Source organism: Amblyomma americanum, chromosome 2, assembly GCF_052857255.1.
Source record: "Amblyomma americanum isolate KBUSLIRL-KWMA chromosome 2, ASM5285725v1, whole genome shotgun sequence".
Classification (NCBI taxonomy): domain Eukaryota; kingdom Metazoa; phylum Arthropoda; class Arachnida; order Ixodida; family Ixodidae; genus Amblyomma; species Amblyomma americanum.
The window spans coordinates 201,856,239-201,876,482 of record NC_135498.1 but is presented as its reverse complement, the minus strand read 5'-3'; the positions used below and the strand labels follow the sequence as shown (position 1 = coordinate 201,876,482).

Genomic DNA, 20,244 nt, shown 5'->3' with positions numbered 1-20,244 from the left:
CGGGCCGACTTGCGCCGATACCGTCGTTTTTTTGAACCTTGACTTTATCATTTTTTTCGTAGTCCCAAACGTAAGGAATATTATTGATATATAACTTATCAAACACCAAGGAAACCCTTTCTTTTTTATCTCGGTTCGGCTTCGCGCTATCACATAGTTTCTTTCTTAGTTCACGAACGTTCTTTGAAAAGTCTTCGCCAATTGAATAATCTTTTCCCTTTAGTTTCTTTCCGTTCTTGAGTATCACAGTTTTATGCCTACTGTCTAAAAGTTTTAGGATTACAGGACGTGTTTTGTCAATTGCCGGTTTACCTAACCTATGTATCCGCTCAATAGGGATAGGGTCGAGTCCTAAAATATCATGAAAAATATCTTTGTTTACGGTTTCTTCAAGCGTTTCATTTGTTTCCTCTTCAGTTTCTGGGATGCCATATATGATCAAATTTGACCTCCTGCTATAATTTTCAAGCTGCTCAAGTCTTGCTTCAAGCCTTTCAATCGTTGTACTCATACAACTAACCTGTTCATGGCAGGACATTACTCGGTTCTCAAGCCTGGACAGGGCATCAAATTTGTTCTCTATGTTCACTAATCTGTTCTCTTTCATGTCTTTTATGTCAACTGCAATATCATTAGGCTGTTGTAAAATTCGGGTCATGTCAGAGCCTGGGTTCGATTCAATGTCACCGGCTAACAATAATAATATCCTCAGACAAAATGTGAAAACCTGTAGCAAGCAACAAAGCCGAGGGCACGGCAGCACCAACAGGAATAGGTCATTAGAACGAAAACATTTTACATACTTTTTGCTCACCTGCACAAGGAAGACAAACGGATTAGTGCTCCGCATTCTGTCGATGCTACCATGCCCAGTGGTTGCAAAACGAGCGTGAGTCCCTTTTATATCTTGAGTGCACAGTGATGCCCCCTGCAGTCCAGGTTCCTGGCAATCAGAACGTGTTGCCGAAGAATGATGATACGGATGCCAAGATTCCAATGCTGGTGGGCGTATTTCTTGATCGATGTCTTGATGCGTTGAAAGATGGACATGCGCAGAGAGGTTCAGCACGCTGATGTCCGGACAGCCAACGATGAAATATCCAAGAAGGCCACATAGCTGCACAAGGAAGACAAACGGATTAGTGCTCCGCATTCTGTCGATGCTACCATGCCCAGTGGTTGCAAAACGAGCGTGAGTCCCTTTTATAGCTTGAGTGCACAGTGATGCCCCCTGCAGTCCAGGTTCCTGGCAATCAGAACGTGTTGCCGAAGAATGATGATACGGATGCCAAGATTCCAATGCTGGTGGGCGTATTTCTTGATCGATGTCTTGATGCGTTGAAAGATGGACATGCGCAGAGAGGTTCAGCACGCTGATGTCCGGACAGCCAACGATGAAATATCCAAGAAGGCCACATAGCTTGTGGGATACACGGGTATCCCCTCCTCGTCCCCCGCGCCAGCGGCGACCGTGACCTATACGGGCGCGCTGGCCACCAGGAATGTGGAGAGAAGGCACCCCCGCGACTCTGCTCATTTCCGCCCCAGCACTGACGTGACGTCACGGCAGCGCGTCGCCTTCTGCGGAGAGGGTAGCGCGCCTAAGCTTGACGGTAACGATTTGCCGCGAGGGAGGCAATGACCGAGGGGATAAAAGGCGTGATCGCGCGGCGGGAAGGTCTCTCTCGCCGCCGGACCTGACCTAACTACCCCACGGACCCCTTCCGCTGCCCGCCGGCCCCCGAACACCAACGCCGGTCGACGTCAACGACTTGGTGAGCTACTGAACATCTATTTTACGGATAGAACATTCTTCCGCAGTGTGCTTTACCTCGCGTTAGGATAATAAACTATTTCCTAGCGTGCCCTGCCGTTGCCTATTTCGTCCGGACCTGCCGTGGCTGCGACCCTGCGCCACGGGTTGGGGAAACGTGTTGCGTGCTTAAATAACGCCTGCGTGTAGCTTGCACGGAAGCTCGCCTTCCCGGCCGGCTGGACGCAGAGTGACCCCATATCTTATCGCCCGAACGTGGGGCGAACTAGGCAATCGAGCAGTGACCTTTGTTGGAGCGAACGACTACCGTTGCCCTAACAAAGGATGGCAGCCGACAGGAGTGACTTGCAGTCTTTGTTTATGCTGTCAGAGCCAGCGGCACATAACCAGGGCTCCCTACTTGACGCGCCGTTGGAAGGGTTTGAATTTGTGAATCTTGGGCGTTCCACGCGGAATAGCCGAGTAACATCCCCTGACGCGTCGGTAGGACTTAGGCCTGGCATGGGGGGCTCCACATCGGGCGCCTCGCCGCTCCGCGGCGCGAACAATGAGGCGGCTAGGCCACATCATTCGACGCCATCAGCGGCTGCGCCCAACTCCGGGGGTGTTAGTCCGCAATCATCCGAGGTGCTCTTGCAGAACGCAATGCAGGTTATGCAGAGTCTAGCGGGTATTTTGCAAAACAATTTGCAAGCCCCGGCCCAGTCACCACGTGTTAGGATAGACTTGCCTACCTACACGGGGTACCACGACATTGCGGGAGCAAATGAGTACCTCGACCGTCTGCTGCATTATCAGCAAGTGACAGGAATCGCAGACGCCGAAATGCTCGCGCGTGTTGTGCCTGTTTCTTTGACGGAGCAAGCGGCCCGCTGGTACCGACTAGCCGGCAACCGAGCGAGGACAATGGAGGAGTTTTGCGCAAGCTTCCGCGACGAATTCCTTCCCGCAAACTATGAGTGGCGTTTGAGGAGAGAGCTTGAGCTCCGAACCCAGCACCCCGACGAGTCTCTGTTAGAGTACGTCCGAGCGATGGACGAACTTTATCGCCTCGCTGACCCTCGCGCCACGAACACGGAGAAAGTTGAGCGTGTCACGAGACAAGCGCACCCGACTTTCACGGCTTACCTGAGAGGAGTCAGGTTCAGAGATTTGGATGAGCTGGCAGCTGAGGCGAAGCGCATTCAGGGAGACATCCTCTCTGCGCGAGCGTATCGGCCGCCCCCACCCGCATCGCTGTCACTTGAGCCGCGCTGCGCGTGGAATGGCAGCTCAGCGCGCAGTCCATCTAGAACTGAAGCGTCAGCACAGTTTGCTGACGAGCGTGTCCCAAGGGGTTGGGAGTTGACCGACCGCGCTTTGGACCCATTCAGCTACGCGTTGCGAACAGCACACGCTGCCGCAGAGCGGAATGAACCGAGGCGAGATCGGGAGGCCGACACGCGGCCCCCACCATCCGCGCCGCGAGTTCGAGATGGCCGAAAGGAACGGGGCGACCAGCGCCTAGCCCGTCGGGGCCCGGGCAACCGTTGCTACCGGTGCGACCAGCCGGGACACTTCGCCCGCGAGTGTGGCCGCCCTCCCGCCCGTGACCAAACACGGTCGGGAAACGGCCAAAGCCGCCGGTGATCGACCTTCGATTCCGCGCGGCGTGCACAGAAAACCCCGGTTTGCTAGCGCCTTTGGCATGTCGCGTAGGAAATTCTGTTGACCTGTCAGCGCCGTTCATTGAGCTAACAATAGCTCGAAAGAAATTCACCGCGTTACTAGATACAGGAGCAAGCGCTTCTTTGTTCGGTGACGAGGTGTTAAACCATCTCCGCGAGAACAAAATCCGGCTGAGAGAGTGCGATACCACTTTTCGCCTCGCGAGCGGCACAGCGCAATCAAGCGGTGCAGCTAGGATAGTGGTTCGCTGGGAAAGACGCGTGCGGCGACAACGCCTCGTTCATCTTCCCTGTTTATCCGTTCCTGTAATTCTTGGACGAGACTTCCTAGCCAAGACAGGTATTGTGATAGACATCAGCAGCGGAGGCTACAGGGAGCGCACATCAGGCGCCTTGAAGCCTTTCGCGAAAGCGCCCGCGGTGTCGCAGACCATTCAGACTCCGAACGCGGCGCGAGCGGGGGGAGACCGTGACAAATCCACCGCGCCAGCCCGAGATCCAGGAGGCGAGCGGACCATCGCCGCTGAGGGAGAGGGCAGAGAGAAGGTTGCCGCGGTAGAAAGCTGCTCTGCCGCGCAGGGAAGGTCAGCGCACCCCTTGTTGTCGGAAGTGAACAGCGTGACGGAGAGGGAGAAGGCACGTTTGTCATCGCTCCTCTACGAGTACAACGCGACATTCACTGACCGCCCGGGCCTCACTACCCTAGTCAGGCACCGAATAGACACGGGTGACACACTGCCTTGGAAGTGCAATCCTAGACCAATTAGCTTGGCCAAGAGAAAAGCACTGGACAGCGCCTTAGACGAACTTATCGACACTGGCGTTGTTGAGAGGTCTAACAGCCCTTGGGGCTTCCCGGTAGTCTTGGTTCCAAAGAAAGACGATACATATCGACTTTGCGTGGACTACCGCAAGCTGAATGAGGTTACGAGGAAAGACGCCTACCCTCTACCCACCATTTCTTCCCTAGTGTCCAACCTAGGTGGGGCGAAGTACTTCACAACGCTCGATGCTAGCCGCGGATACTTTCAGGTTGAAATGAATGAGCGGGACAAGGAGAAAACTGCTTTCACTTGTCACAGAGGCCTTTTCCAGTTCAAGAGAATGTCTTTTGGTTTGGTAGGAGCACCCGCTACTTATCAGCGCCTAATGGACCGTGTTCTGGGAGATGCGAAGTGGCAACATGCGCTCGCGTACCTAGACGACATCGTGGTGTACTCGAAAACGTTCGAGGAACACCTGTGCCACTTGAGGGACGTCCTAGAGAGGCTGAGGTCCGCGGGAATCACTTTGAACCCGAAGAAGGCACAGATCGCCGCGACCCGAATAACACTGTTGGGGTTCACGATCGACAGAGGCCGCATTCTGCCGTGCGACGATAAGCTTGAGGCTTTGCTTAAGTTTCCGTCGCCCACAGATATAGCCGGACTCAGGCGCTTCCTGGGAATGGCGAACTTTTATCGCCAGTTCATCCCAGAGTGCGCAGCGCTGCAGGCGCCTTTGACAAAGCTTTTGAAGAAAGGCGAGCGCTGGAGTTGGGGTCACGAGCAAGAGGATGCACTGCGCAACCTCACCAAAGTGCTCGCTGACACGGCTGAGTTGCAGCTACCCGACCTAAACAGGGAGTTTGTGATTCAAACCGACGCAAGCGACCTGGGCTTAGGAGCAGTGTTGCTTCAGGAGCATGAAGGCGTTCTCCGTCCGGTAGCTTTTGCGAGCCGTTCGTTGACGCCGGCAGAGAGAAACTACTCGGTGACAGAGAAGGAATGTCTCGCGATAGTTTTCGCTCTGCGTAAGTTCGACTACTACGTTGATGGGGTGACATTTGTGATCGAGACGGATCACATGGCGCTCACCTGGCTGAGACGACTCAGCGAGCCGAGCGGCCGCCTAGCGCGTTGGTCCCTGTTGCTGCAGCGTTACGACTTCACCGTGCGCTACCGCAAAGGGAAAAACAACGCTGTGGCTGACGCACTCTCGCGAGCGCCTGTCCAGTGCGAGGAAGGTCACGCGACCGACCGCCCGACAGCCGGGGAGAGCGAGGGACTGACCCGAGCCGTAGCCCATGTAAGGAACGCGGACCAACCGTGGATCCAGGGCGAGAGCGTGAACCACGTGGACTACGCGAGTTCCGTGGGGATCGTGTTCAGCAGAAAGGAGCTGCTCGAAGCTCAGCAGAAGGATCCGTTTTGTCGAAAGGTGTTCGACGGGCTCCGGGAGCCGGGCGGCAGGGCCGCCGCGCACAAGGAGACAGCTGGTTTTGCTGTCGGTGCGGAGCGCTGGGAAACAGCTGGTAGTGCTGTGAGCGCGATGGATTCGTATCTGCTGGATTCCGACGGCGTCCTGCTGAGGTATATCCCCTCCGAGAACGACACAAACGAGGCGTTCAAGGTGGTAATACCGCGAGTATTGAGAGCAGCACTGTTACGCTACTTTCACGACTCGTGCATCGCTGGGCATGCAAGCGGCCCCAAGACTTACACTAAGTTGTGTCGCTTTGCTACCTGGCTTGGCATGAAAAGGGACGTAATACGCTACGCCCGCTCGTGCCACGTGTGCCAAAGTGTGAAGCCCCGAGGCGGACGACCACCCGGCCTCATGCACCCGATTAACAGCCAGACTCCCTGGCAAATCGCGGCGTGCGACATCATGGGACCGTATCCTATGACACCGAGTAGGAACAAGTTCTTGCTGGTGGTCACGGATCACTTCAGCAAGTGGGTTGAACTTTTCCCCCTTAGAAAGCTGACGGCACGAGTGATCATGGAGAAGCTGATGGACGTATTCACCAGGTTCGGTTTCCCAGAGCAGCTGATAACGGACAACGCGTCCTACTTCACTGCGAAGGTGTTCGTTGATTCGTGCGCTGCACTCGGCATTAAGCACAAGAAAACGACCACCTATCATGCTCAGTCGAACCCCACGGAACGAGTCAATCGCAACGTTAAGCACTTGCTTGTCGCGTACTCTGAGAGGCACAAAGATTGGGACTCCTATCTGCCGGAGATCGCGTTTGCTTTGCGTTCGACCGTTAACCGCTCGACTGGGTATGCGCCGTGTTCTCTCAATCTGGGTAGAGAGCTGCTAAATCCGATGGACCGGATTCTATCGGACAGCAGGAAGACGCCAGTCGCTTCGTCAGCACGAGCTGAGTACGCGACGCAGCTGCGCGCTAAGATGACGGAGGCCTTACGCAAGGCTCGCCGCAACCTGAGCACCGCTAGGGCGCAGCAGAAAGCACAGTACGACCGCTCGCACCGGGATGTTCACTACGAAGTGGGCGATCTGGTGCTTCGACGCCAGCACGTTCTCAGCGACGCTAGCAAACAGTTTGCGGCCTCGTTGGCGCCGAAATGGATCGGGCCGTTCCGCGTGCGAGAGAAACTTTCCTCGCTCGTTTACAGGCTCGAGGACTTGCGGTCGAAACCGACAGGCGGACCGGTGCACGTATGCGACCTGAAACGTTACGTGCAGCGAGATGAGTGGGTAGAGGACACAGCCCGACCCGCGCCGCAGTCGGACAACGAGATCTGCGATCAGCCGGCGAACCCCGCGTCCCGCTATAACTTGCGCCCTAGGCAGAAACAGAATCTGCCTGCGCAGCCTAGAGCGAGGGCGCGAGCCGGCAGGCAGTCTCGTTAGATGCATGAACGTACGGGCCGCTCATGCCGATCAGTGTCACGCAAGACCGACTTGCATTAACCCTCATGACTCTCGTGAGGGTCGAACAGCCACGCAGCACGCGCTGCGGGAGCTGGCTACATCTGTGTTGACCTTTTCCAGCGCAGATGGAAAAGAAGCAGGGCACATCGGAACGACACCGTTCCACTACCAGCCACCATCCAGCTTCGGCAACGCGCCGCGCCCAAGGCTCGACGCTACGCCCCGCCCGCGACCTGCAGTTGCCACCCTGGCCACCCCGGCTACCTGCCACAACGCATCGGAGCTGCCCACCCGTCGACTGTGCGCCACCGCCTGCGGGGCCCCATTACCACCGCAACCCTGGGTCCTCGCCTGCTGACCAGGTATGCCAGGGCAGCCCAACCGCGGCCTCAACCATAAAGCGCCGCAGCCCTGGCCCCTGAAGCCACCTGACCCAGTACCTCAGGGGCGCAGCCATGGACCTGGCCTCCAAGCCATCCCAGCCGGCGCCAAGGAGGCGGTCGACCGAATTCGCCGGAACGGCGCAGCCGCGCGCACTCGGAAGACCTTGAGAGGGAGCAAGATTCCAAGCGTCATCGTGCGGGAGGCCAAGCCCTCGGAGCGAAGCAGCTGATCGGCGGGGGCGTGGCGCGGCCGTCAACCGATGCACCGGCGGGAGCTGAAGAACTTCGATCCCAGGATGGCGGAGATCAAGTAATGTTGCCCCTGTTTCTGTGTTCGGGAGGCTTCTTAAGGAGGGGAGGATGTGGGATACACGGGTATCCCCTCCTCGTCCCCCGCGCCAGCGGCGACCGTGACCTATACGGGCGCGCTGGCCACCAGGAATGTGGAGAGAAGGCACCCCCGCGACTCTGCTCATTTCCGCCCCAGCACTGACGTGACGTCACGGCAGCGCGTCGCCTTCTGCGGAGAGGGTAGCACGCCTAAGCTTGACGGTAACGATTTGCCGCGAGGGAGGCAATGACCGAGGGGATAAAAGGCGTGATCGCGCGGCGGGAAGGTCTCTCTCGCCGCCGGACCTGACCTAACTACCCCACGGACCCCTTCCGCTGCCCGCCGGCCCCCGAACACCAACGCCGGTCGACGTCAACGACTTGGTGAGCTACTGAACATCTATTTTACGGATAGAACATTCTTCCGCAGTGTGCTTTACCTCGCGTTAGGATAATAAACTATTTCCTAGCGTGCCCTGCCGTTGCCTATTTCGTCCGGACCTGCCGTGGCTGCGACCCTGCGCCACGGGTTGGGGAAACGTGTTGCGTGCTTAAATAACGCCTGCGTGTAGCTTGCACGGAAGCTCGCCTTCCCGGCCGGCTGGACGCAGAGTGACCCCATAAGCTGCACAAGGAAGACAAACGGATTAGTGCTCCGCATTCTGTCGATGCTACCATGCCCAGTGGTTGCAAAACGAGCGTGAGTCCGTTTTATAGCTTGAGTGCACAGTGATGCCCCCTGCAGTCCAGGTTCCTTGCAATCAGAACGTGTTGCCGAAGAATGATGATACGGATGCCAAGATTCCAATGCTGGTGGGCGTATTTCTTGATCGATGTCTTGATGCGTTGAAAGATGGACATGCGCAGAGAGGTTCAGCACGCTGATGTCCGGACAGCCAACGATGAAATATCCAAGAAGGCCACATAGCTGCACAAGGAAGACAAACGGATTAGTGCTCCGCATTCTGTCGATGCTACCATGCCCAGTTACGAATCACCTTGGTCCAGCATTTCTAAAGTCCTTCAAATGCCTTCATCTAAATGCCCAATCAATTAGACACAGTACGTAGTTACAATGTCCTGTTACAGGAATTAGACATGGCAGTCAATGATATTATGATAACAGAAACCGCGTCTACAGATGATTCAGAAGTACCTAGGTTTCCGAACTACCAAAATTCTTCTTAAACACATGCAGGTCGTGGTGGTTTCATTTTGGCTGCTGCTAGACCGCACCGCTAGCCGCGAGAAATCACGGAATCTGCGTTTACGTCATGTTTCACGTCACTGTGTCCTGTAACGTCATAAGAGTGCGCCGTGATGTCATAAGAGTTCCCGAGTTTGCATCGGAGTGGCGGGAAAAACTTTTTCAACTTCGAATCAAAATTTCTTTGAAATAAATGCATCTTTCGCTCTCGGACAAGTGGCAACAAAGCCATGAAATGCTGAAATATCAGATTTTGCTTACAAAAGAAATTTGATTGAGTTCTCCTCACTGTCCCTTTAAAGTGCCATGTACAGTCTTGGTCAAAAGTGTTAAGGCTACAGCATTCAGCTGCAGTGAAATCAATGTTCCTAGAATAATTCTTGTAGCGGATCATTCAAAACTCTAGTCAAGCAGGAAGCTTCTGTATCGCAAGAAGAAACCTGCTAGCATTTCAAGGTCACTCGGTCTTTAATATTGCCGTAATGGCTCTGTTATGCGGCTGAAGCGAAAAGCCTTTGGCCTTAAGACTTCGCCGACACTGTACATTACTCTTGTTGCAAATGCGAACACTTTGCACACTTTCCAGGCTTCCACTAGCATGAGTCCTGCTGCATCACGGAATCCAGGTGTTCTTGCTGCGGTCAATGACCAGGTACGATGGCTTCTCATATTTAGAACTAGTTTCTAAGCTTGAAATGCTTTTAGCTCTCGTTCTTGGTAACTGCAGGCAAACCATCTAGAAACTGTGGAAACTTATAAGGCTGAGGATCAGTGCACACCTCTCGGACACGTGAAATTTTCCATCCAAATGGCATGGAGCGGAAAACAATTGCCTGGACCGGAGCCCCAGGCACAATTTGAACCTGTGACAGCTCAGGGCAGCTTTGCTTAATGAACTCTTAGATCACTAGACCATGACCACAACCTTTCATGTTCTAATTAGCACAGCCTCTTGTGCTAAGATTTAATTGCTGTGTTTTAAATATTCATAATCTTGCATCTGTTAGTTCTGTGCTTCCGAATATTTGGCAGCATTACTGTTGCCAGGGTGCAGTGGAGCCTGAAGTAGAGATAAAAAGGCTAATCTATGTTGTCAAAGGCAGCTTATATGATTGCACATAAACGTGACGTGGTGGCCCATCGCGCTGCTCACTCAGAAGAAGAGAGCGATGTGTCATGTTTTATCATTAGTAGCGTTTGCAAGGAAAACTGCCATTTTCGTAATGTTACATATAGGAGTCCTGAGGAATAGGATTTTAGCAGCTTTAATGTGGCAAATAATAACTCTCTCCCCAATCTCTTGTAGGGCTTTATACAAAGCATATGTGCAGCTGTTTTATTGCAGGTCAACCTCGGGAGGGAAATTGTCAGTGCAGAGCAGTGGCGCTGGCTTCTTTCCCGAGGTCGAGACTTCTTGTTTTGCAAGGACGCCACAAAACTTTTGTGGGGTTCCCCACAAAAGTGACACTCCTTCCTGGTGATGCTCCTTCCCCGAAGAGCCTTAGGGGAAAGAGCGTTCAGGGAAGGAGCATCACCGCCTCAGTATGCCGGCAATTCCTTGAGGCTGGTGCCATGCAGAAGCCTCGGATGAGCTCAGAAAAACTAGCAGCTGTGGGCAGTAAGCCTTTTTTATTTAGGTACATTTCCTGACTGACAAAGGCATTTGTTTATTTAAGTGTGCATGACTTAAATACCTTTATTTTGCAGCACCTGCATGTCTTCAATTTTGTCATGATTAATACTCTTTCAGATGCATTTGATGCATACATCAAAGCTGCACAAGCTCCCGAGGATGAGAAAATGCGCAGAGCAGTTTAATTGCTACCTGGCGGACATGCTGAGGGACATCAAGTAATCATCGCCTGCACCTGCCCCTGTAGTGAATGAGTGTAGTCAGATAAAAATGATAAAATAAAGGCAGCAAGAAAAATTATTTCATTGACTGCAGCCTAGTATTTAGTGCTGGGATGCAGCATTTGCTGCACTGAAGAGTTGCAAGCTCATTCAGGTAGCCTACATATTCAGAGCTATTAACTGTGCACCAGAGTACGTGTTGCAAGGCCATTGTATCTCCATGTCGAGGCCCTCGTATCTGTACGAAGGTTACGTGGCCCTCGTATATACGAGGGACGGGGTGACACATATCCAATAGCGTATATATGAGGCACGTATCACCCGTATATATGTGTTTCGCCATACGTGTTGAGTAACACGTATGCCATATGAGCACGTATACATACGAGCATATATGTGTACACATATCCAATAATTGCGTATATATGAGACACATTTGACACATATATACGAGATTTTTCAATAGGGTGATAATAATTTTTGTGATTCGTCTTGCTAACAAGCTCTTCGGGACAGAACTCTCATAAAGAAATTCTCATAAAAGACTACATATCATAGACCCCAAATAAAGTACGTTGCAAATGACTCACTGAATTACAGAATGTCAAGCTTTCTTGCGGAGACAGTGCCGATAAGACAGTTAAGAAAGAGAAGCAGCAGCGCCCACCGTCTCTGTTACTTATCCCACTGGAGTGAAAAAGCGCCCGTCACGCTAGCTGCCGATGCGGCGTCTTGGACCGTGTTGCCTAAAATCCGTCAGTGGTGGAGGCAGTGGATAAGCAGTAATATCTAACATGAAGGCAATATAAAAGGACAACCAGAAACAAAACTGCGACTCGTGTCTTCACACTGCCGCGGTTTGACGGACGTACTGCGGCTGTCCGATTGGTCTGCGACAGCCCGATGTGCTGCTCGATTAATAGGCGATGCGTACTCCCCTCGTCGACACCGTGAACAGCACAGCAGTTGAACACAACACTAGACATTTATCGAGCGTAACAAGCCCCCGCGCCAGAGCGAGGGCAAAGTTTGTCGTCACTCGGGGCACTCTGGCTGCAAGCCAGCGGCGCTAAAGTCGCTGGAACGGGAAAACTACCGCAACCATCGCCAGAGCCGCCGACCCGCCGGCATATTTGGTCCAGCGCCGCTGAAGCGACGGCCGCGCGCTGTACCTTTCATACAGAATAAATTAGGCTTTGAGAATTGTGCGTGCTTTTACAGCAATGAATGAAGCATATTGCTGTTCACTTGCTAATTAGGTGGAAAAAGGATGCAATTATTAGGACGGAAGCCTTTCTAGGCTCATGGAAAGAAAATCGGTCCGCGGCTCTGTGACCGGATATGTCACTCGCACATTAGAAGGCATGTAAGAAGAGAAATTTGACCTTGGCTGATATGAGCCAAAACTGACGTCCAACCTAATTTCACTACAGCGAACACGTCGGTGACCTCCAAATTTAGCCCACCCACCCCTGAAATTTGACTTCTGCCAATTTGGATCAAAAAAAGATATCCAACCTAATTTCACTACGGCGCACAAGATGGTTACCTCCAGGCAACTCCCCAATTTGGCCAAACCATTCGAAAAATTTTACCTCCGCCGATTAGGACCAAAATCGATGTCCAACCTAATTTCATTACAGCGAACACAATGGCGACCTCCAAATTTGGCCTGGGCCAATCCCAAATTTGGCCCTCACCCCTCAAAATATGACTTCGGCTGAATTACACCAAAATCGATGCCCAACCTAATTCGACTACGGGGAACACGATGGTGACCTCCAAACTGGCCCGCACTACTCCGAAATTTGTCCCACCCACCCCTGAAATTTGACCTCGGCAGATTTGGACCAAAAGCGATGTGCAACGTAATTCAACTGCGGAAAACGCGATGGTGCACCTCCAAATTTGGCCTGGGCCGCTTAAAAGAATCACAAAGAACGTATAGGAAGGCACAAATGCTTTCCCATTATCGCACGTAAGGATACCTAACTGCTCCCCTGAGCTTTTGCTTGTGTATGCATCACGCGTACTGTCGCGAAAAAAAAAAAAACACGCGAACAGCGTGGTGCGTGTGCGCTCCGCTCTTCGCAGTTAATAAGTCGAAAGCCTTTCTTGCCTAATGAGTGGCGTGGACAGAAGTTATAGAGAGACCGTGTGCCCAAAAGTGTGCACATGAACTGTGGATTTTGTGCAGCCATATAGCTCGTCGCTTGAAGTTTTTTTTTTTTTTTTCGCCAGGAATTGAAAACAGCGTTTTGCCGATTCCCGCCGATTGCAGAACCAAAAAGCGCAGCACCCAGGCATTCTTCGATGTCTTCATGCAGGCATGAAATGCACGAGCGTCAATACGCGACTGGAAATACTGTGCACGCTTATCTCGGCCTTTACGAGCAATGCTACGTAATGCTCCGGACGATCTATGTGTTGAGGTGTGCGCCGAGGAATCGGCGCGCCGCCGACAACGTTTTCATTCGGCGCGATCGGCGCGCCCTGTAAATATGAATAAATATATATTTTCCCCGCAAACCTAGCTGCGTTTGAGATTTTGTTTTGTGTTGATTCATTTCCTGCCTGAGGCAGATCTATAATCATGTGAAGGAGTTGAGCAATGAAGCAACGCAAAACAAAAGCAACGTTGCTCTCCGCGCATCTGCGCTTGCGTATCCTTACCAGACAATGTAACGTGGGATTCCGTAACTTCTTCAAAAGCGCAACATGGCGCGGGTGTACTGATCTAGAGGAACCGGGTTCGAACCCGACCGCGGCGGCCGCGTTTCGATGTAGGCGAAACGCCAAAGGCGTTCGTGTGCTGTGCGATGTCAGTGCAAGTTAAAGATCCCCAGGTTGCCGAAATTATTCCGGAGCCCTCCACTACGGCTCCTCATTCTTCCTTTCTTCTCTTAGTCCCTCTTTTATCTTTTCCCTTACAGCGCGGTTCCGGTGTCCAACGATATATGAGACAGATACTGCGCCATTTACTTTCCCCCAAAACCACTTTTTTTTTCAATGTGGAGAACGGTCTCACAACATCGGAATAACGACTTGAGGGTCGTGGGCACTGTGGATGTAATCGGCGGTATGTCCGAAAACGGCATCAACGCATCATAACATACCTCCGCTGGAAAAAAGTTCTAGCAGTGAAACATATTAACTAGCGCAAACCCAGACAGGGCCCAAAGCAAGAGTAAGAGAAAGGACACATGCTAGTGGTCCCTGTCTGTGTTTGCGCTAGTCAATATGTTTCACTGCTACAATCAACTAGCCCGAATGAAAGCCTTGCGAGAAATGTTCACCTGCCTCAAAAAAAAGTATTTTAACTCTTTTTTTATGCTGGGAAAAGGCCGCTATAAGAAAAGTTACTTTAAACAAATGGTCATTAATATTCAAAAGAAGCGATGTCACAAACTGTCCAGTCGGAAATGTTTGTTTTATAACATTTACTGATTGGTTGACAGTTAAATTGCTGAGCCAAGCGAAAGCTGGTCATAGAAGAGGTCTGTTTCTTTTTACGCAAAGAACAATGTATAAACACAATTTCATTTAGAACAAGTGGAAGTACGATTAACATATCGAGTGTCACATGCGTTATATACAAACACAATCAACATACGCGCTTGAGACAAGTGACTGATTTTTTTTTAATATGGCGCCTAAACCAACAAAAACATTTACAGTACACTTTGCATTTCTCTCACCCTTCAACCCTTCTGTATTCTGTCCTCTAAGCACTTAGCACAAAAGTCCGAAAATTTGAACCAGTTTAGCAATTAAGGCTGTAGGGAAATAGCTTCTGAAATTTGTGGTATAGCTTTCTACGCCGCCGGCACCGCCGCTGATGAATTCCAGGCCTTGCGCCGCCGACGCCACTGCCGCCGACTAGACACGACCGCCACGCCACCGCTGTTCGAAACCGACACGGCGCACACCTCTAATACACTGAACTAGAATTTTGGGTAGTGTGCTCACTGCGCCGCGTCTCCATAGGCCGATGTGAAGCCGCCGGTGTCGACATTTTTTAGTTTCCCGCTCGTACGCAAGGTGCCGCCGCCGATCCGAACACTGTAGTCGCCGCGGCACAAATACGTGCGGTGATGCTACAGAGGCTAGAAGTTTTTCCTAGTGCCGTGAACGGCCGCGGTTTCAGGGGGCCCCTGTGAAACCAGTTTGGATGAACTGCGTAGGTGGCGCTGCTGCTTGCAGGCGAGCGGCTTTGGCCGCGCTATGCTAGCCGCGCCGTTCGCCCAGCCAGTCGGCAAGTGCGCGCGCGCTTTGATTCGTGTGTTTTGTTTGTGCGACTCTCAATGACTCGTTGTGTTGAAAAAAAGTGACGTCTATGGAGCACGTGTGATAATGCCGACAAAAAAAGGACGCACGTGTTTCGGGCCACTCTGCAGAGGTGGCTACAAGTCGTCGAAAGAAAAAGTGTCGTCGTTCCGCGCCCCGTCCGACCCTCAGCGGTTGCAAGAATGGGCTCGAAACATAAAGCGAGATGACAAGGCTCTCGACGAAACCTGTGTCGTGCGCTCAAGGCATTTCGACGAACGCTACGTTCAAAGGACGTTCAGGCACGTCATAAACGGGAAAGTTGTGGAAATTGATCGCGAGCGGCCAGCGCTCACCGATGATGCCGTTCCGACGATATTTCCTGATGCTCCCTCCTACATGACGAGGCCTGTTCCCCAGAAAAGGAAGGAAAGGAACCTAGCGGACAACTGTCTGCCACCATCAAAGCGCATGGCATCAGGTAACGGAATCAACAACGACCCTGCAGATGTCAGTGATGAAGGGTGCACATTAGAACTGCCATCGCACGCACTGCATCCGTTTCGTGACATTGTCCCTCCGTCATCATCTTGTTGCAGAATTGTTTTGTTGACCAATCCTGCCACTATGTGCTTCGGGTGGCACATCAGTTTAGAACCAAGTGACGTGCGCGTGATAAAGCATATAACGTTTTCGGCTTGCTCCGAAGCAGCTGGGTAGATCTGCACATTGCACTGCAGAAGCATCAAAGTTGAAGAATTTCATGTGCAGTGTGAAGAGGACGCCGTCGCAGCGTTGATGAAGGCAGTTAAATTGCTACTTTGTCCCGGCTGTCAGATTGAGCCTCTCTCATCTGGCCAACATACACAGTATGGAAAAGCGTACTTCTCGAAAACCTGCATTGTGACGATGTCCGATGGCAATACTTGTCTACGATGCAAACACTCAGGAAAGCTGATCTTGAACCAGATCAACAGGCAGCATAAGAAGCGACTAGCGACTTTGAAACAAATAAATGCAAGGAAGCGAAAATCCCTTCACTTATTCCGGGCCAAAAAAAACTGCCTAAGATCAACAAGGCTGTCGAAGACCTCCGGGCACTCACGCAGTCCATCCCAACTACTGTGCTGGAGGAGAAAATCGGAGGCCTTCCTCCAAAGCAGCGCCTTGCTGTGAAGGAATGTTTCGAGGCAGCTTCCAGAAAGTCAACCCGGGGGCATGCGGTTCGATCAGCTGTGGGTGCTGGAATGTAACCTCATGCGAATAAGGAGCCCGCAGCTCTATGAACATGTCAGGCGGCATGAGATTATGGCCTTGCCAAGCAAGTCATGCCTGGACAAGTATTTGCAGAGATTTAAGAGCACATTTGGGTTTAATCGCATCGTATTCTCTGCGCTTCAAAAGAAGACAAATGAAATGGATGAATTTAGTCGCCATGGGGGCCTTGCGTTCGACGAGATAAAGCTCTCCGAGAACATTAACGTGATGGGCTCTGGTGAACTTAGTGGTTTTGTTGATCTCGGCCCATTTAACGACGAAAGCAGCAAGACCGTGCTGAGTGATCATGGCCTAGTGATATTGTTCCAGCCATTCCAAGGTGCGTTAGTCAAGTAAGGTTGTGCAATTGTGTTTTTATCATACAAAAGTTAGTACTTGTGTACGTTCAGGAGTTAAATGTTTGAGAACGAAGCAGATGTTTTTTTGAAAATATTTTTCACTGACACCATGCCTGTGGTACTTACACTATTTTCCTCACAATACAATGTTCTGTATTTGCAGGGAAATGGACACAAATTCTAGGGGTATTTGCTGCCAAAGGCAATATGAAAGCTCCTATGCTTTCGAAAATACTTCTTGAAGCCACGATACTTGCCGAGAAATCGGGTCTTTTCGTCGATTTTTGGACAAGTCATGGAGCTCCCTGGAACAGGTGCCTGTGGAAGCTCTTCGGCATCAAAGGTAGGTTTATTGCATTAAAACTGCTTAAAGTCTTTTGTTTTGTTTAGCTCATCAGAGACTGATACTGGTTTCTCATCTGTGCAGCTTCATCCAAGGAAATCAAGTGTAAAGTGCCCCACCCTGTAAACAAAGAAAGAAGTATCCACTTCATATCGGACTTCCCTCACCTGGTGAAGTGTGTGCGGAATGCTTTTGTTGGAAAAGGCATACAAATTCCAGGTGGACACGCTCATGCTTATGTAATAGAGGAAGCCTGGAAAATTGACAAAGAATCTGTGACATTGAAGGTGATGCCACACATCACGCAAGCACATGTGCATCCAAGTGCATTCGAAAAAATGCGAGTAAACCTTGCATTTCAGCTCTTCAGTCAGGAGGTACTAAAGGGTATTTTCTTTTACCGGGACCAATTGCAAAGTGACAACGTCCGAAACATCGAACCGACAGAACGGTTTGTAAAACTAATGGAAAGACTAAATTTTATAATGTCGTCTAGAATACCATCAAAAGGCCTTCGTGCTGATTCAAGAAGTGCACAGTTTTTGAATGAGTTCATTGTTTTTCTCAAAGACTGGGAGGAACATGCTGCACAGCATGGTGGCGGCTTTTTAAGTGCAGGAACTGCCCTTGGGCTGCGTGTAACGCTGCAAAGCACACTGTGGCTTGTAAACTACCTGACCACGTCCCTGCAATACAAGTACTTGTTGACCGGAAAACTAAAGCCAAGACAGGATGGAGAATGTATTTGGGATTGTGCGCCAGTGCTTCGGTTGCAATGACCATCCAACTGTGTGGCAATTTTTGATAATTATAAACAACCTGGCTTTCTACAGCCTCGCAAAGCCACCAAAAGGAGCAAACGTTCCTGCAGAAGTCCCCAAAGAAAAAAATGCACGAATAACTGAACTTGTCGATAATTTACTGGATGGAGGAAACTTGGCCTCTGCTGCAGAGCTGCTCGCGGAGCACAGCAGCCTGAGCGACCATCAGGGCTGTGTAGACGAAAAAAGTGACAGCAGACTAATTTTTTATGTAGCTGGGTATGTTGTGAGAAAAATCCTTAAAAGATTTCCTTGCCCTGAATGTGCAACTTCTTTCAGCACTTTGCCTTTGCAAGCTGAGTCAAACAACAATGCCTCGCTTACTCGAAATTTTGACCATGAATGCTTAGTTTATCCATCAAGGCCAATTGAACAGCTCATAGCTGTGGACACGACGAAGCATGGTGCATGAATGACGCTTTATTGAAGAAGGCGAGCGGTTATATAGGCAAGCGGTTAGATAACAGAAATGGGGGCTGCTTCTGTCCGGCTAGGCGCGTGTGCATGACTTGCACTACGTCACATCTCCCCTCTCTCTCTCTCTTTTTTTTAATCGTCGAATCAAGTAGAGTTTCAGAACTCAGGCGCCGGGTATCTTCGTGGTGGTTGGCGCTTCCGTTCACTCCTGCGGAGTTGTGTAGATTCGGATGTCCCTGTAGTGTCTGGGACTCCCACAGCTGGCAGCGGCGCGGGAATCTTGTGGTCTGGAGACGAGGGAGGAGGAGCCGGCTTGAGGTGTTCTCTTGTGCGCTGAAACTGTTGACCCTCTTCCGTTTTGACGATGTATGCAAGAGGAGTCTCAGCCCGCTGTACGACCGTGACAGGGAACCATGATCCTGAGGGCACATTGTACATAGTTGCGGTCGAGCCAGTGCGAAGCTCTGGAAGAGGCCGTGTACCTCTGTTGTAGAAGCAGCGTTGCTTGCTCCTGATGTCTTCTAGCCTTCGTCGCACGGTCTTGGGTGGCACTGTTTGTGGCTGTAGGTGGCTGGTTGGTACAGGAAGCAGCGTTATTGTCTGTCGGCCCATAAGCCTCTGCACAGGGGACTTCAGAGAAGAGTCCCGAGGTGAATTTCGACACTCAAGCAATGCGGCACAAAACTCAGTGCTGCCGAAACGGAACCGCCTTAACAGCTTCTTAGCTTCCTGTACTGCTCTTTCTGCCATTCCATTCGAGCGGGGATAGTACGGACTGGACCGGACGTGTTGCAGGCCAATCTTATCGGCGTAATCCTTGAACTGTTGGCTACTGAAGGGTGGTCCGTTGTCTGTGCAAAGTCGCTTTGGGAAACCATGTGTTGCGAAGATGTCATTGCATGCTGCAATAACCTTGTTGGCTGACGGCGCTTGCACAAGCCTGATTTCAAAAAAAGAAAGAGTAGAAGTCAACAACGACTAAGTTCTCGGCACCGTTGTGATGACAAATATCAGCTCCTACTGACTCCCAGGGCAGAGTTGGTATCTCGTTACTTAACAGCGGTAGTCGCGCATTTCTTGATTTGTACTTTTGGCATGTTTGACAGCGTTGAGCGACTTCCTCAATATCGCTGTTTATACTTGGCCAGAAGACAACGGTTCGGGCGCGTGCCTTCATTTTTTCTGCTCCTATGTGCGCAGCATGAAGAGAAGCCAGTACCTCACTGCGCAGTCTGGCAGGAATGATAAGGCGATCGCTCCGGAACACAAGGCCGGATTCAGTATGCAGCTCCTCGCGGAAGCTCCAGTAGCTGCGTAGCTCGGTGGTGACGTCAGCCTTGTCAATGGGCCACGCTGTGCTTGCATACTGGCGAAGTTTCCCCATGCTTGGGTCACGGTCCGTCTCCCGCAGAACTTGCTCCAGGCGCCTGTCTGAAGCTTGAAGACAAGCGATAGTGTTAACGTGGAAATGCGCGCAATGTTCTACGAGCTGTGCTTTATTAGGAAAACGTGATAACGCGTCAGCGATGAACAATTGTTTTCCAGGAGTATACTTGACATTTATATGGTATTTTTGTAGGTTTAGACGCATACGCTGCAGGCGGAGAGGGCAGTGGCATAATGGCTTCTTGAAAATCATTTCGAGCGGCTTGTGATCAGATTCCACAATGACTTCTGGCTGCCCGAAAATGTAGTCCTTGAATTTTTCACAGCCGTGGACGATTGCTAGCATCTCTTTCTCTATCTGCGCGTACCTTTGCTGTGCTTCTGTCAGCGAGCGAGATGAGTAAGCTAAGGGGTGTCCATCCTGCATTATCACAGCGCCAATTCCGTTTTGGCTGGTGTCTACAGATAGGGTGATTGGTTTGCCCTTCTGGTAATATGCCAATATGGGAGCCGTTGC

At 51.3% G+C, this 20,244-nt stretch overlaps 1 pseudogene; it reads left to right on the top strand.

The window, feature by feature from the left end:
- The first annotated feature begins 15,231 nt into the window (after positions 1 to 15,231).
- On the top strand, positions 15,232 to 18,224 carry LOC144120334 (uncharacterized; annotated as a pseudogene).
- The last annotated feature ends 2,020 nt before the right edge of the window (positions 18,225 to 20,244 follow it).